The 17,635-nt window shown below is 45.4% G+C and overlaps 1 protein-coding gene and 1 pseudogene across 1 annotated transcript in view; one reads left to right on the forward strand and one right to left on the reverse strand.

Annotated features, from left to right (window-relative positions):
* GADL1 (GAD like acidic amino acid decarboxylase 1) overlaps positions 1–17,635 on the reverse strand; it is a 396,024-nt gene that overhangs the window by 111,813 nt on the left and 266,576 nt on the right. The gene's annotated exons all lie outside the window — the stretch shown is intronic.
* On the forward strand, positions 11,472–11,590 carry LOC148535317 (5S ribosomal RNA; annotated as a pseudogene).

A 17,635-nucleotide genomic window follows, 5' to 3' on the forward strand; every position in this document is an offset into this window, starting at 1 on the left:
CTGTTGTCCACTACTTCAAAGTCCATAGGGGCTGGCTGTGTTGTGCTGTGCTGCTGTTGTTAATAGGGGCTGTGTCCACTACTTCAAAGTCCATAGGGGCTGGCTGGACTGTGTTGTGCAGTCAGTTCCAAAGTCCTGTGCAGTGTCCCAGTCCTAAAGGGGTGCTGTAGTGTTGTCCAGGGGGTGCTCTGTCCATCAGGGGTGCTCCCCCCAAGTGCTAAAAAAATAATATATTTTCTGTGTTTGTGAATTGTGTGCGCAGTAGCCGCACGTGCATCAACAAAGTAGTGCCAAGCGTGCGCCTGTGTCATAAGTAAAGGGCCGGCTGGCTTGACCGTTAAGGGTGCTGTAACCCCCGAAAGTACACTCCAGTCCAAACCAAAAAAAAAATTATTTTCTGTGTTTGTGAATTGTGTGCGCAGTAGCCGCACGTGCATCAACAAAGTAGTGCCAAGCGTGCGCCTGTGTCATAAGTAAAGGGCCGGCTGGCTTGACCGTTAAGGGTGCTGTAACCCCCGAAAGTACACTCCAGTCCAAACCTAAAAAAAAATTATTTTCTGTGTTTGTGAATTGTGTGCGCAGTAGCCGCACGTGCATCAACAAAGTAGTGCCAAGCGTGCGCCTGTGTCATAAGTAAAGGGCCGGCTGGCTTGACCGTTAAAGGGTGCTGTAACCCCCGAAAGTACACTCCAGTCCAAACCAAAAAAAAATTATTTTCTGTGTTTGTGAATTGTGTGCGCAGTAGCCGCACGTGCATCAACAAAGTAGTGCCAAGCGTGCGCCTGTGTCATAAGTAAAGGGCCGGCTGGCTTGACCGTTAAGGGTGCTGTAACCCCCGAAAGTACACTCCAGTCCAAACCTAAAAAAAAATTATTTTCTGTGTTTGTGAATTGTGTGCGCAGTAGCCGCACGTGCATCAACAAAGTAGTGCCAAGCGTGCGCCTGTGTCATAAGTAAAGGGCCGGCTGGCTTGACCGTTAAAGGGTGCTGTAACCCCCAAAGTACACTCCAGTCCAAACCAAAAAAAAATTATTTTCTGTGTTTGTGAATTGTGTGCGCAGTAGCCGCACGTGCATCAACAAAGTAGTGCCAAGAGTGCGCCTGTGTCATAAGTAAAGGGCCGGCTGGCTTGACCGTTAAAGGGTGCTGTAACCCACAAAGTACACTCCAGTCCGAACCAAAAAAAAATTTATTTTCTGTGTTTAGCCGCACGTATATATCAAATCGATATAACATAAATGGAGGACCAAACTTTCTCCGATAAAAATAAAATAGAGAAAGATCAAGAACCACTTCCTCCTAGTGCTGAAGCTGCTGCCACTAGTCATGACATAGACGATAACATGCCATCAACGTCGTCTGCCAAGGCCGATGCCCAATGTCATAGTAGAGGGCACATACAATCCCAAATGGCAAAGTTCAGGAAAATGACCTTGAAAAAGACATTTAAATCAGCTGAAGAGAAACGTAAACTTGCCAATATGCCATTTACGACACGGAGTGGCAAGGAACGGCTAAGGTCGATCCCTAGTATGTTCATGACTAGTGGTTCAGCTTCACATGACGATGGAAGCCCTCCTCCCACTAAAAAAATCAAAAGAGTTAAGCTGGCAAAAGCACAGCGAAGAACTGTGCTTTCTAAGAAGATATCACAAATCCCCAAAGAGAGTCCAAGTGTGGTGGTGGTTGCGATGCCTGACCTTCCCAGCACTGGACGGGAAGAGGTGGCTCTTTCCACCATTTGCACGCCCCCTGCAAGTGCTGAAAGGAGCACCCACAGTCCACTTGCTGATATGCAAATTGAAGATGTCACTGTTGAAGTACAACAGGATGAGGATACTGGTGTAGCTGGCGCTGAGGAGGAAGTTGGCGAGGAGGATTCTGATGGTGATGTGGTTTGTTTAAATCAGGCTCCGGGGGAGACAGTTGTTGTCCGTGGGATGAAAAAGCCCATCACGGTCATGCCTGGGCAGAAGACCAAACATTCCACCTCTTTGGTCTGGCAATATTTCTATCCAAATCCGGACAACAACTGTCTTGCCATATGTACCATATGTAAAGGTGAAATAAGTAGGGGTAGGGACGTCAACCACCTAGGAACATCCTCCCTTATACGGCACCTGCAGCGCGTTCATAAAAAGTTACTGTCAAGTTCAGAAACTTTGGCTCAGACCGTAAGCAGTCCAGGGACACCTAAATCCCGTTGTCCTGTTGTATCCAAGCGCCTGCAAACCACACCGTCAACTCCCTCCTCGTCAATTTCCTCCTTAGTCAGGATCGGAAGTAGTCCTGCAGGCCATATCACTGGCATGACTGACTCTCCTATCCGGGATTCCTCCGGAGGATCCTGCATTGCTACGCCTACTGCTGCCGCTGCTGCTGTTGCTGCTGCTGCTGGGAGTCGTTCATCATCCCAGAGAGGAAGTAGGAACACCACTACTTTTACTAAACAATTGACCCTCCAACAGTCCTTAGCGAGGAGGATGAAGTACGACAGCAGTCATCCTGAAGCAAAACGTATAACTGAGGCCTTGACTGCTATGTTGGTGTTAGACGTGCGTCCGGTATCCGCCATTAGTGCAGTGGGATTTAGACAATTGATGGAGGTAGTGTGTCCCCGGTTCCAAATCCCGTCTAGATTCCACTTCACTAGGCAGGCGATACCGAGACTGTACAGAAACGTCAGAAAAAGTGTCCTCAGTGTCCTGAAAAATGCCGTTGTACACAATGTCCACTTAACCACGGACATGTGGACAAGTGGAACAGGGCAGACTAAGGACTATATGACTGTGACAGCCCACTGGGTAGATGTATCACCTTACGCAGCAACAGCAGCAGCGTCACCAGTAGCAGCATCTCAGAAACGCCAGCTCGTTACAAGGCAGGCTACGCTGTGTATCACCGGTTTCAGTAAGAGGCACACCGCCGACAACCTCTTAGAGAAACTGAGGGAAATCATCGCCCAGTGGCTTACCCCACTTAGACTCTCCTGGGGATTTGTGATATCTGACAACGCCACCAATATTGTGCGGGCATTACATCTGGGCAAATTCCAGCACGTCCCATGTTTTGCTCACACAATAAACTTGGTGGTGCAGAATTTTCTGAAAAGCGACAGGGGCGTGCAGGAGACGCTTTGGGTGGCCCGAAAAATTTCTGGCCACTTTCGCCATTCAGCGACTGCGTGCCGAAGACTGGAGCGCCAGCAAACACTCTTGAACCTGCCCCGCCATCACCTGAAGCAAGAGGTTGTGACGCGGTGGAACTCAACCCTCTATATGCTTCAGAGGATGGAGGAGCAGCAAAAGGCCATACAAGCCTATACATCCACCTATGACATAGGCAAAGGAGGGGGTATGCACCTGACTCAAGCGCAGTGGAGAATGATTTCCGTGTTGTGCAAGGTTCTTCAGCCCTTCGAACTTGCCACACGTGAAGTCAGTTCAGACACTGCCAGCTTGAGTCAGGTCATTCCCCTCATCAGGCTTTTGCAGAAGCAGCTGGAGAAAGTGAAGGAGGAGCTAAGACGGAGCGATTCCGCTCGGCATGTGGGACTTGTGGATGAAGCCCTTCATTCGCTTTGCCAGGATTCCAGGGTGGTCAATCTGTTGAAATCAGACCACTACATTTTGGCCACCGTGCTCGATCCTAGGTTTAAAGCCTATGTGGTGTCTCTCTTTCCGTCCGACACAAGCCTGCAGAGGTGCAAAGACCTGCTGGTGAACACACTGTCAGCTGAAGCGGAACGTGACACGTCAACGGCTCCTTCTTCATTTTCTCCCGCAACTGGGGCTGCCAGGAAAAAACTTAGGTATCCTAAGCAACCCGCTGGCGGTGATGCAGGGCAGGCAGGACCAAGTTTGGACATCTGGTCCGGACTGAAGGACCTGGCAACAATTTCTGACATGTCTACTGTCACTGCATATGATACTGTCACCATTGACAGAATGGTGGAGGATTACATCGGTGACAGCATCCAAGTAGGCATGTCAGACAGTCCATACCTGTACTGGCAGGAAAAAGAGGCAATTTGGAGGCCCCTGTACAAACTGGCTCTATTTTACCTGAGTTGCCCCCCCTCCAGTGTGTACTCCGAAAGAGTGTTTAGTGCAGCCGGGAACCTTGTCAGCGAAAGGCGTAGGAGGTTGCTTCCACAGAATGTGGAGAAGATGATGTTCATCAAAATGAATTATCAGCTCTTCCAGGGAGACCAGCCTCCAGAAGGTACAGAGGGACCTGTGGTGGTGGATTCAAGTGGGGACGAGTTAATACTTTGTGAGGATGAGGATGTACACACTGAAGAGGGTGAGGAATCGGTGGATGAGGAGGATGAGGATGACATCTTGCCTCCGTAGAGCCAGTTTGTGCAGGGACACATTAATTGCCAGCTTGTTTTGTGGGGGCCCAAACGAACCAATCATTTCAGCCACAGTTGTGTGGCAGATCCTGGCGCTGAAATGATTGATTTGTTAAAGTGTGCATGTCCTGTTTATACAACATAAGGGTGGGTGGGAGGGCCCAAGGACAATTCCATCTTGCACCTCTTTTTTTCTTTGCATTATGTACAGTTTGGGGCCTAGTTTTTCTAACTGCCATCCTGCCTGCCACTGCAGTGTCACTCCTAGATGGGTCACGTGTTTGTGCCGCCCACTCGTGTCGCTTAGCATAGTCATCCAGCTACCTCGGTGCAACCTTTTGGACATAAAAACACTATTGTGAGGTGTGAGGTGTTCAGAATAGACTGGAAATGAGTGGAAATTAAGGTTATTGAGGTTAATAATAGCATAGGAGCAGAAAAACCTACAAATTCTGTGATTTTAGCTGTTTTTATGCTTTTTTTCAAAAAAATACAGATCCAAAACACAAAACCCAGAACCCAAAACACGGAAGGGTGGTTTTGGCAAAACCAATCCAGATCCAAAACACGAAGAAAGATCCAGATCCAAAACCAAAACACAAAACACGAAAAGTGGCCGGTGCACACCCCTAATATATATATATATATATACATATAACTTAATATCTATCAAGGGTGTGCAAACATGCAAACACCAACAACAAGTAACTTGTACAACATGTCGCTAATCAGTACACATCAGTAAGTGACTTCACTGTGGCACTGCAGAAAGAGGTGTGTGCGGCACTCACACAGTGATGTGATGTCTTAGAATTTAGTAGTGGGGTCTGAGAAGTGGTGCATAAAACTAGTTTCTGGGCTCAGACTTGTAGTTCAGTGATGGTTTTATACAGTACCCTTCAAACCCAACTGTTAATTTCTAAGACATGTTATCATGTGAGTGCTGAACATCTCTGCAGAACAATGTTGCACTGACTTTTCTAAAGTGAGGTGTTATCTTGCTGATACGTGTATCTAGTAGGGGTGAGCGGGTTCGGATTTCTGAAATCCGAGCCCCCCCGATCCGAGGCCGATCCGAGTCAGGCTCGACTTTTCCCGCCTGACTCGGATCTGAAATCGAGGCAAAATGTCATCATCCCGCCTTCCGGGTCTCGCAGGTTTTGGATCCTATATAAGGTACCCGCATCGGCGCCATTTTCTCACTCGGCTGTGGACAGTGAAGAGGGAGGGTGGGAGTTAGGGCTGGCTGCGCTGTGTAGTGTAGTGTTGTAGTGTAGTGTAGTGCAGTGTAGTGTTGTGCTGTGCTGTACTGCCCTGTGCTGCTGTTGTCCATAGGGGCTGTGTCCACTACTTCAAAGTCCATAGGGGCTGGCTGGACTGTGTTGTGCAGTCAGTTGTCCATAGGGGCTGTGTCCATTCCAAAGTCCTGTGCAGTGTCCCAGTCCTAAAGGGGTGCTGTAGTGTTGTCCAGGGGGTGCTCTGTCTATCAGGGGTGCTCCCCCCAAGTGCTAAAAAAAAATATATATTTTTCTGTGTTTGTGAATTGTGTGCACTGTGGCTGCACGTGCATCAACAAAGGAGCAGCGCCAAGCGTGCGCCTGTGTCCCATAAGTAAAAGGCCGGCTGGCTTGTCCGTTAAAGGGTGCTCCAAACAAAATAAAAAAAAATATTTTTCTGTGTTTGTGAATTGTGTGCACTGTGGCTGCACGTGCATCAACGAAGGAGCAGCGCCAAGCGTGCGCCTGTGTCCCATAAGTAAAAGGCCGGCTGGCTTGTCCGTTAAAGGGTGCTGTAACCCCCAAAGGGCACTCCAAACAAAATTAAAAAATATATTTTTCTGTGTTTGTGAATTGTGTGCACTGTGGCTGCACGTGCATCAACAAAGGAGCAGCGCCAAGCGTGCGCCTGTGTCCCATAAGTAAAAGGCCGGCTGGCTTGTCCGTTAAAGGATGCTCCAAACAAAATAAAAAAATATATTTTTCTGTGTTTGTGAATTGTGTGCACTGTGGCTGCACGTGCATCAACGAAGGAGCAGCGCCAAGAGTGCGCCTGTGTCCCATAAGTAAAAGGCCGGCTGGCTTGTCCGTTAAAGGGTGCTGTAACCCCCAAAGGGCACTCCAAACAAAATTAAAAAATATATTTTTCTGTGTTTGTGAATTGTGTGCACTGTGGCTGCACGTGCATCAACAAAGGAGCAGCGCCAAGCGTGCGCCTGTGTCCCATAAGTAAAAGGCCGGCTGGCTTGTCCGTTAAAGGGTGCTCCAAACAAAATAAAATAATATATTTTTCTGTGTTTGTGAATTGTGTGCACTGTGGCTGCACGTGCATCAACGAAGGAGCAGCGCCAAGAGTGCGCCTGTGTCCCATAAGTAAAAGGCCGGCTGGCTTGTCCGTTAAAGGGTGCTGTAACCCCCAAAGGGCACTCCAAACAAAATTAAAAAATATATTTTTCTGTGTTTGTGAATTGTGTGCGCAGTAGCCGCACGTGCATCAACAAAGTAGTGCCAAGCGTGTGCCTGTGTCCCATACATAAAGGGCCGGCTGGATTGACTGCTAAAGGGTGCTGTAACCCCCAAAGTACACTCCAAACAAAATAAAAATTTTTTTTTTTGTGTGTTTCTGAATTGTGTGCGCAGTAGCCGCACGTGCATCAACAAAGTAGTGCCAAGCGTGCGCCTGTGTCCCATAAGTAAAAGGCCAGCTGGCTTGTCCGTTAAAGGGTGCTGTAACCCCCAAATGACACTCCAAACAAAATTAAAAAATATATTTTTTTGTGTTTGTGAATTTTGTGCGCAGTAGCCGCACGTGCATCAACAAAGTAGTGCCAAGCGTGCGCCTGTGTCCCATAAGTAAAAGGCCAGCTGGCTTGTCCGTTAAAGGGTGCTGTAACCCCCAAAGGGCACTCCAAACAAAATAAAAAAATATTTTTTTTTGTTTGTGAATTGTGTGCGCAGTAGCCGCACGTGCATCAACAAAGTAGTTACAAGCGTGCGCCTGTGTCATAAATAAAGGGCCGACTGGATTGACCACTAAAGGGTGCTGTAACCCCCAAAGGGCACTCCAAACAAAATAAAAATATATATTTTTTTGTTTGTGAATTGTGTGCGCAGTAGCTGCATGTACATCAACAAAGTAGTGCCAAGCGTGCGCCTGTGTCCCATAAGTAAAAGGCCGGCTGGCTTGTCCGTTAAAGGGTGCTGTAACCCCCAAAGGGCACTCCAAACAAAATAAAAAAATATATTTTTTTGTGTTTGTGAATTGTGTGCGCAGTAGCCGCACGTGCATCAACAAAGTAGTGCCAAGCGTGCGCCTGTGTCATAAGTAAAGGGCTGGCTGGCTTGTCCGTTAAAGGGTGCTGTAACCCCCAAAGTACACTCCAAACAAAATAAAAATATATTTTTTTGTGTTTGTGAATTGTGTGCGCAGTAGCCGCACGTGCATCAACAAAGTAGTGCCAAGCGTGCGCCTGTGTCATAAGTAAAGGGCCGGCTGGCTTGTCCGTTAAAGGGTGCTGTAACCCCCAAAGTACACTCCAAACAAAATAAAAAAATATTTTCTGTGTTTGTGAATTGTGTGCGCAGTAGCCGCACGTGCATCAACAAAGTAGTGCCAAGCGTGCGCCTGTGTCCCATAAGTAAAGGGCCGGCTGGCTCATTTCTTAAAGGGTGGTGTAACCCACAAAGTGCACTAGTCTCCAACAAAAATAAAAAATTATTTTCTGTGTTTGTGTGCGCCTTAGCCGTACGTATATATCAATATAACATAAATGGAGGACCAAACTTTCTCCGATAAAAATAAAATAGGGAAAGATCAAGAACCACTTCCTCCTAGTGCTGAAGCTGCTGCCACTAGTCATGACATAGACGATAACATGCCATCAACGTCGTCTGCCAAGGCCGATGCCCAGTGTCATAGTAGAGGGCACATACAATCCCAAATGACAAAGTTCAGGAAAATGACCTTGAAAAAAACATTTAAATCATCTGAAGAGAAACATAAACTTGCCAATATGCCATTTACGACATGGAGTGGCAAGGAACGGCTAAGGTCTTTCTCTATGTTCATGACTAGTGGTTCAGCTTCACATGACGATGGAAGCCCTCCTCCCACTAAAAAAGTCAAACAAGTTAAGCTGGCAAAAGCACAGCGAAGAACTGTGCATTCTAAGAAGATATCACAAATCCCCAAGGAGAGTCCAAGTGTGGTGGTGGTTGCGATGGCTGACCTTCCCAACACTTGATGGGAAGAGGTGGCTCTTTCCACCATTTTCACGCCCCCTGCAAGTGCTGAAAGGAGCACCCACAGTCCACTTGCTGATATGCAAATTGAAGATGTCACTGTTGAAGTACAACAAGATGAGGATACTGGTGTAGCTGGCGCTGAGGAGGAAGTTGGCGAGGAAGATTCTGATGGTGATGTGGTTTGTTTAAATCAGGCTCCGGGGGAGACAGTTGTTGTCCGTGGGATGAAAAAGCCCATCACGGTCATGCCTGGGCAGAAGACCAAACATTCCACCTCTTTGGTCTGGCAATATTTCTATCCAAATCCAGACAACAACTGTCTTGCCATATGTACCATATGTAAAGGTGGAAAAAGTAGGGGTAGGGACGTTAACCACCTAGGAACATCCTCCCTTATACGGCACCTGCAGCGCGTTCATAAAAAGTTACTGTCAAGTTCAGAAACTTTGACTAAGACCGTAAGTAGTCCAGGGACACCTAAATCCCGTTGTCCTGTTGTATCCAAGCGCCTACAAACCACACCGTCAACTCCCTCCTCATCAATTTCCTCCTTAGTCAGGATCGGAAGTAGTCCTGCAGGCCATGTCACTGGCATGACTGACTCTCCTATCCGGGATTCCTCCGGAGGATCCTGCATTGCTACGCCTCCTGCTGCCGCTGCTGCTGTTGCTGCTGCTGTGAGTCGTTCATCATCCCAGAGAGGAAGTAGGAACACCACTACTTTTACTAAACAATTGACCCTCCAACAGTCCTTAGCGAGGAGAATGAAGTACGACAGCAGTCATCCTGAAGCAAAACGTATAACTGAGGCCTTGACTGCTATGTTGGTGTTAGACGTGCATCCGGTATCCGCCATTAGTGCAGTGGGATTTAGACAATTGATGGAGGTAGTGTGTCCCCGGTTCCAAATCCCGTCTAGATTCCACTTCACTAGGCAGGCGATACCGAGACTGTACAGAAACGTCAGAAAAAGTGTCCTCAGTGTCCTAAAAAATGCCATTGTACCCAATGTCCACTTAACCACGGACATGTGGACAAGTGGAACAGGGCAGACTAAGGACTATATGACTGTGACAGCCCACTGGGTAGATGTATAACCTTACGCAGCAACAGCAGCAGCGTCACCAGTAGCAGCATCTCAGAAACGCCAGCTCGTTCCAAGGCAGGCTATGCTGTGTATCACCGGTTTCAGTAAGAGGCACACCGCCGACAACCTCTTAGAGAAACTGAGGGAAATCATCGCCCAGTGGTTTACCCCACTTAGACTCTCCTGGGGATTTGTGATATCTGACAACGCCACCAATATTGTGCGGGCATTACATCTGGGCAAATTCCAGCACGTCCCATGTTTTGCTCACACAATAAACTTGGTGGTGCAGAATTTTCTGAAAAGCGACAGGGGCGTGCAGGAGACGCTTTGGGTGGCCCGAAAAATTTCTGCCCACTTTCGCCATTCAGCGACTGCGTGCCAAAGACTGGAGCGCCAGCAAACACTCTTGAACCTGCCCCCCCATCACCTGAAGCAAGAGGTTGTGACGCTGTGGAACTCAACCCTCTATATGCTTCAGAGGATGGAGGAGCAGCAAAAGGCCATTCAAGCCTATACATCCACCTATGACATAGGCAAAGGAGGGGGTATGCACCTGACTCAAGCGCAGTGGAGAATGATTTCCGTGTTGTGCAAGGTTCTCCAGCCCTTTGAACTTGCCACACGTGAAGTCAGTTCAGACACTGCCAGCTTGAGTTAGGTCATTCCCCTCATCAGGCTTTTGCAGAAGCAGCTGGAGAAAGTGAAGGAGGAGCTAAGATGGAGCGATTCCGCTCGGCATGTGGGACTTGTGGATGAAGCCCTTCATTCGCTTTGCCAGGATTCCAGGGTGGTCAATCTGTTGAAATCAGACCACTACATTTTGACTTCATAAGTCAAACCAGCTGGCCAGACATGGTAATCTGCCAGTTTTATACATTACCAGTGTGGGGAAAAAACAACGGAGCCCAGTCCGTGCACTGACTGGGCTGTCCTGGATATCAGCAGACTGTCATATGAAGATGTCATGAGGTGATCAAGCCTCGATGCGGGCGAAACGCGCGTCCTCCTTCATATGACAGTCTGCTAATATCCAGGACAGCCCAGTCAGTGCACGGACTGGGCTCCGTTGTTTTTTCCCCACACTGGTAACGTATAAAACTGGCAGATTACCATGTCTGGCCAGCTGGTTTGACTTATGAAGTCATAGCTTACCTTATATTGAATATCTCCTCTCCATAGTTATCTCTTTATTGCTACTCTATACAACGTATCCCTGCTACTTAGTTCACTTTCCATCTAATGTAGCTATCTTTCTATGCATCCTCTTTTTCTTATGGGTGACATGTAAATAGGATACTGAGGCTGTATGCTACTTCGCCTCAGCATAGCAATAACATGGGATTTTGATTGTTTATTCATAAGAGATTCATCTGGAAAAGGAGTGTTAGTTGCAGCTATCACAGAATATCACTATTATCTATAACTTCAATGATGTCTCATTTTTTGTGATGATTGCATTTAGTACATGAATATTCAATGTGCTGTGTTAGGCTCTGTTACTTCATTTGTCACCAAGGGTAGAGTTCCTATTTTCTATGTGTATATGGAACTCGGCATTATAATTTTAAGACACAGTTATCTATGTGGTGTTATTTACAAGCTATATATGCTTATGCTATATATGCATAACTGATTGCATCACAAGTAAGGCATGCCTATGCATCACCTGTCTTGACAGCAACGAACTATCAATTGGACCTCTCTGCTGAGAATAGTCCTACATTTTATAATAGGCTCAGACCGTGTGCATAGGGTGAATCCCCATATATTTTCAGTAGCGATGGTCTACAGTCATACTTCACTGATTATGCCCAAATCCGTCTGATCTTGGAAGCGATCCAGTGATAGGCCTGGTTAGTATTAATGTGGGGGACCACTTAAGAATACCAGGTTCTGTAGACATATATTGTACTGTTTAATGGGGATCATAAGACTGCATACTGTGTAGCCTATATACCGACTTCTATGGTATTTTCTGTGTCATTTCATAATTAAGCATAATAACTGGTACCCTTTATTTGGTGTGGGGTACTCTGCAGAAATTGTCCACTATATTTTCGCCAACAACATTATGTATGTATCTGGTATGTTTTTACTATACTAATAAAAGTTATATTTTACTCATGAATTCTTATATAAGTGTGCCCCAAGAATAGCCTTACTTTTTCTTTGTTCAAATAATCTGTTATATTTGGGCTGTGGGAGCACCACCAACAATTTTGGGATGTATAAATTATTTATAGACATAGATGGTTGGTCATAACAATTCTAATTATGTTTCTGTGCGGAATCCTCCCTGTTTATCGGTGACAGCATCCAAGTAGGCATGTCAGACAGTCCATACCTGTACTGGCAGGAAAAAGAGGCAATTTGGAGGCCCCTGTACAAACTGGCTCTATTTTACCTGAGTTGCCCCCCCTCCAGTGTGTACTCCGAAAGAGTGTTTAGTGCAGCCGGGAACCTTGTCAGCGAAAGGCGTAGGAGGTTGCTTCCACAAAATGTGGAGAAGATGATGTTCAGAAAAATGAATTATCAACTCTTCCAGGGAGACCAGCCTCCAGAACGTACAGAGGGACCTGTGGTGGTGGATTCCAGTGGGGATGAGTTAATACTCTGTGAGGATGAGGATGTACACAACACTGAAGAGGGTGAGGAATTGGTGGATGAGGAGGATGAGGACGACATCTTGCCTCCGTAGAGCCAGTTTGTGCAGGGACAGATTAATTGCCAGCTTGTTTTGTGGGGGCATAAACGAACCAATCATTTCAGCCACAGTTGTGTGGCAGACCCTGGCGCTGAAATGATTGCTTTGTTAAAGTGTGCATGTCCTGTTTAAACAACATAAGGGTGGGTGGGAGGGCCCAAGGACAATTCCATCTTGCACCTCTTTTTTTTCTTTGCATTATGTACAGTTTGGGGCCTAGTTTTTCAAACTGCCATCCTGTCTGCCACTGCAATATCACTCCTAGATGGGTCACGTGTTTGGGCCGCCCACTCGTGTCGCTTAGCATAGTCATCCAGCTACCTTGGTGCAACCTTTTGGACATAAAAACACTATTGTGAGGTGTGAGGTGTTCAAAATAGACTGGAAATTAGTGAAAATTAAGGTTATTGAGGTTAATAATGGCATAGGAGCAGAAAAACCAACATATTCTGTGATTTTAGCTGTTTTTATGCTTTTTTAAAAAAAAAATACAGATCCAAAACACAAAACCCAGAACCCAAAACACGGAAGGGTGGTTTTGGCAAAACCAATCCAGATCCAAAACACGAAGAAAGATCCAGATCCAAAACCAAAACACAAAACACGAAAGTGGCCAGTGCACACCCCTAGTATCTAGCATAATAATCTATAATATTTGATGACAGAACACATTTATAAATTGGTTTTCAAAAGTGTAATCAGGACTTGTACACTGAATGATTTAATTCTTTATTATACACTCAATTACAGCTCTTGACCCATGACAACTATAGCGTACTGAATGACAAGTTCGGTTAGCCAATCAATGAGCGGTACTACAGACATTCCATTGGTTTTTTTTATGCATGCAAACATCTGGTGAACAGAAAGTTGTATTACACTCTCCGGCTTTACCAGCACTTCAGTACGCTACGAAGTGACTCAATATGTCATGGCAAAGCGCGACTAGCAGGGTGTACTACATGGAGTATGGAGCACAGATGTAGCAGGACACATCTGTATCCATCTTATGAAAGACCTCAAACTATGCATGTACAGTACCTTGACATGTGATGGGAGTATGCTCTAGGCACACTGGTGCAAACCCAAAGTGATTTCTCGTGTGCATTCACTGCACCTTGGAAATTAGATCTACTATTAGGACTGTTTCTGCAGGACAGTACTTGCTGTCCTTTGTAATCAGTTTGGTGCTGCTATAACCAATGCTGCTTTGAAAATGATCAGACAAATTTACCAGTGGTCATAAGCTGCTAATATCTTTGGGCATGATTCAGCAAGGAATGCAATTCTGCTTATACACACGCACCACAGTTACTAATATTAGCGGTGATATTTAAATGTTTGCATTCACATTGCATGCGCAGCCTGACATAAGGATGCCCCCTTCCCCTTACTCACATCTGTATACAAGGGCAACATTGCGAATTAATCAGTAACATCGAGTAACATCGGACCCATACGCACAGTTAAGGAAGCCCAGACCTCACTCTGGGCACGCTATGAGTACTCAGGAGGTGTCTGGTATTGCAGTGAATAATTTATGTACGCTCATGCAACGGTGTTGAGATGCACTGGCACGCCTGCATTCCCACAGCCACCCCCGTCACCACCCACAAACGGCACTTCCTGTCAATCACTCTACCATGGGTCTGCATAGCCTCTGTGTATGCAGTTCTGGCCACAGCATCTGACTCGCGTACGCACACTGCGTTGCATATGCATGCACAGTGCAAAATAATCGACCGATTGCATGCGTATACGCAAATGCGTTCTTTGCTGAATCAGGCCCTCTGTCACATACATTCTATTAAGTTCCTAATTATGAAGGGCAGTCATGAAATCACCATTTGGAGTGCAGTCTGGCACCATATATAAGCCTCATAGAAAATATCTTATTGCAGATCATTGGTGGACCATTAATGGCAACTTTCCATAACACTGAAAATATTCCTTCTACTTCTACACTGTATACTAAAATGAGTCAGTAGTGTTAAAGTACTGCTCAGTGTACATTCATTATACCAGTGAGTGGACATAGGGACTTTCTGTATTAAGTTTCTCACATTTGTGTGTCTAAAACCTTTTGGTGGCAGTGCCCCTAGAAGTGTACTGTACCTTTCTGCAAAATTCTATCCCATTGAAACTAACAGACAAAGCCTATCTAATATTTTTTGCTTATGGGTTCATGCCCTTAATCCCCCCTCCCAACATCATCAAAGCTATTTTAGCTCACAAATCTACGTGCTCAGTAGCGGCTTCACAGGTGGAAATAGGGCAGCCACACCAACTGCCATTTCAAACACTGCCAAACATAGGGTCATATTCAATTAGCGGCGAAAATGGACGTTTTTTTCGCCATTGGCGAAAACAGACGTTTTTCGACAAAAAACGGCAATATTTTCGCCAAAAACTGGAGATAAGTTTTCTCCATCCCAGACCAGGCGAAAAAAAATGCAAAATCCCTATTTTTGGCAAAAAATTTGGGGATTTCTTTCAGAACCCTTTGGACACCCCCCCTAATAATAAATTATCCAAAAAATGTTTTGTAAGTTGCGCACTTTGGTGAAAAACGACTGCGCAATTTTTGGGGAAAAAAAATAAAAACCATTGAAAATGATACAAAGCTATTTTTTTCCAGGAAATTACTGTTCCACGTAAATTGAGGGTACATTAAAATGGGTGCAAGTATATTTTCGTGTCGTAAAAACACATTTTTAAAAAACGTAAAAAAGCGCCTGCTGCGACCGCGTGCGATGTTTAAAACACTTCACTCATCCATTCCGCCCCGTGAAAAATCAGGCCCAATACATTAAAACCATTTTCAACTTTTTTTTTTTACAAAAATCGTTTTTTGCCAAAGTGCGCAACTTACAAATTTTTTTGGGATCATTTATTATTAGGGGGGTGTCCAATAGGTTCTGAAAGAAATCCACACATTTTAAGCCAAAAATAGGGATTTTGCTTCTTTTTTCCACCTGGTCTGGGATGGAGAAAACTTATCTCCAGTTTTTGGCGATAATATGGCCTTTTTTTTTGGCGAAAACGGCCATTTCCGCCAATGGCTGAAAAAATTGCCATTTTTGCCGTTAATTGAATACAGCCCATAGATGGTTGGGACTCACTGGCAGTTGAAGTGTCTCCCCTTTTTGAATTTTGGATTGCGCTGCAGCCCCACTCCTGGAGCCGCCATTGTACGTGCTCATCCTTAAAAACAAGTGCAATCACACAAAAGTAGGTGTGTGACATCACAATAAAGTGTTTGTATGTGCCTCTATGTATCCCTAATGTTTGCTTTGGACAATTACATTTGTTTGAGGCAGAGAAAATAGTAATTATATGAGTATATATTACATCTAGAATATTGATTCTTAAATGAGTTCTTTAGTCAAATTTATAATTCATCCAGCATTTATTTATAACCCTATTGCTACATTGATACTTTGATTTAGATTTTTAATTACCTATCCAGCAATTCAACCCTGTTCTACTGTATATGTCCCTGTTCCAGTCTGCGTGGCAATTGATTTCATCAGTCTGTAAAACTACAATACACTGTAATAAGAAATATTTGAAAGATAATTGTAGATGGCATAGTTTGTACTGAAGCAAAGACCACAAAATATGAGCAATTTTTGAATCAGTATTATAGTGTTAGATTTCACATTTCATGCTCAACCAAAGACCAAACAATATGTGTAAGCTGCTGTAACTTGCTAATATGCAGCTTACTTAACACTTCAAATGTCATAGAGATGACACCTGTAATAAGGACGGCTCTATCTTCTCTGCATCACCAGGAAATGTTCCTTTAATGAGACTGAAAAATCTAAATCGGACACCCTGTGCACGTTTATGTGACTACACGGATCATTTAGGTGTACTAGCACACACTTGAAAATGTAGCTGCAATAATGCAAAATTAAAATAAGGCACTTCAAAATATGCGTCTGATTCACATGAATAAAACAACTGGGAGTGACAAAACAGCTTCTTCTAGATTTCACTGATCAATTTCATGTGTGATACTTGTACATCTGTGTGTGAATGAGAGTGAATCTGTGTACAAAGGCCCTGATTCAGAGCCGGACGCTCTGACCAGAGCGCTCGCTCTGAATCAGGGCCCTCCTCCATTAATATGGAGTGTCCTCCTGGACGCTCGTATAGCTGTCGGTCACCACCCACAGCATATACGAGCGTGCAACAAGATGGTCGGGATGGTCTTGACCATCGCGACCATCGGACTTGCGAGTGAAACCCTGTGGTCGGGTTTCTCAACCGCAAGGCCAGGAGTGATTTTGGCTCTATCACTAGTGATGTCAGTGGGGCCGGCTTCAGACGGTAGGCGTTCCCATGGGAACGCCTCCGTCTGGCAGGCACGACCCGGCACGCCCACCAAAGGGGGCGTGCTGTCAATTAACATCGACAGCACGCCCCCTTTGGTACGAGACCCGGAGCGATGGAAAGTCCTTCGCTCGCCGGGTCTTGCGCATGCGCGCGACGGAGCTCCCTCCGTCGTGCGCATGCGCAGTGGGGACCATCGACCCACTTGCGAGCGTACTGCCGCTCGCGAGTGGGTCTGAATGACCCCCAAAGTGCTGTGATGCAGTGGCCACAGCTTTCTCTTATGCATACTTGCCGACATTCTGGCTGCCCCTCCGGGAGAAAACAGCCAGGTCAGGCGTGGCGCAACATAAGGGGATCGTGGCTAGGTGTATCATCTGTACATACTGTTTTAAAATACACACAGCTAGGTGTATCATCTGTACATACTGATTTAAAATACACACAGCTAGGTGTATCATCTGTATATACTGATTTAAAATACACACAGCTAGGTGTATCATCTGTACATATTGATTTAAAATACACACAGCTAGGTGTATCATCTGTATATACTGATTTAAAATACACACAGCTAGGTGTATCATCTGTATATACTGATTTAAAATACACACAGCTAGGTGTATCATCTGTACATACTGATTTAAAATACACACAGCTAGGTGTATCATCTGTACATACTGATTTAAAATACACACAGCTAGGTGTATCATCTGTAAATACTGATTTAAAATACACACAGCTAAAAAAAAAATAAACTTGGTGAACCTAATACTAGGTACACACTAGACGATATGTTGTCTCATCCTGCGGATCGGGGCGACAAATTGGGTACATCGTCTAGTGTGTACCCATGATATGCGCGCTCCCACGGGTGATTAGCGACATCGCCCATCGACTAT

Source organism: Taudactylus pleione, unplaced genomic scaffold (genome assembly GCF_031769625.1).
Source record: "Taudactylus pleione unplaced genomic scaffold, aTauple2 ptg000053l, whole genome shotgun sequence".
Lineage (NCBI taxonomy): Eukaryota > Metazoa > Chordata > Amphibia > Anura > Myobatrachidae > Taudactylus > Taudactylus pleione.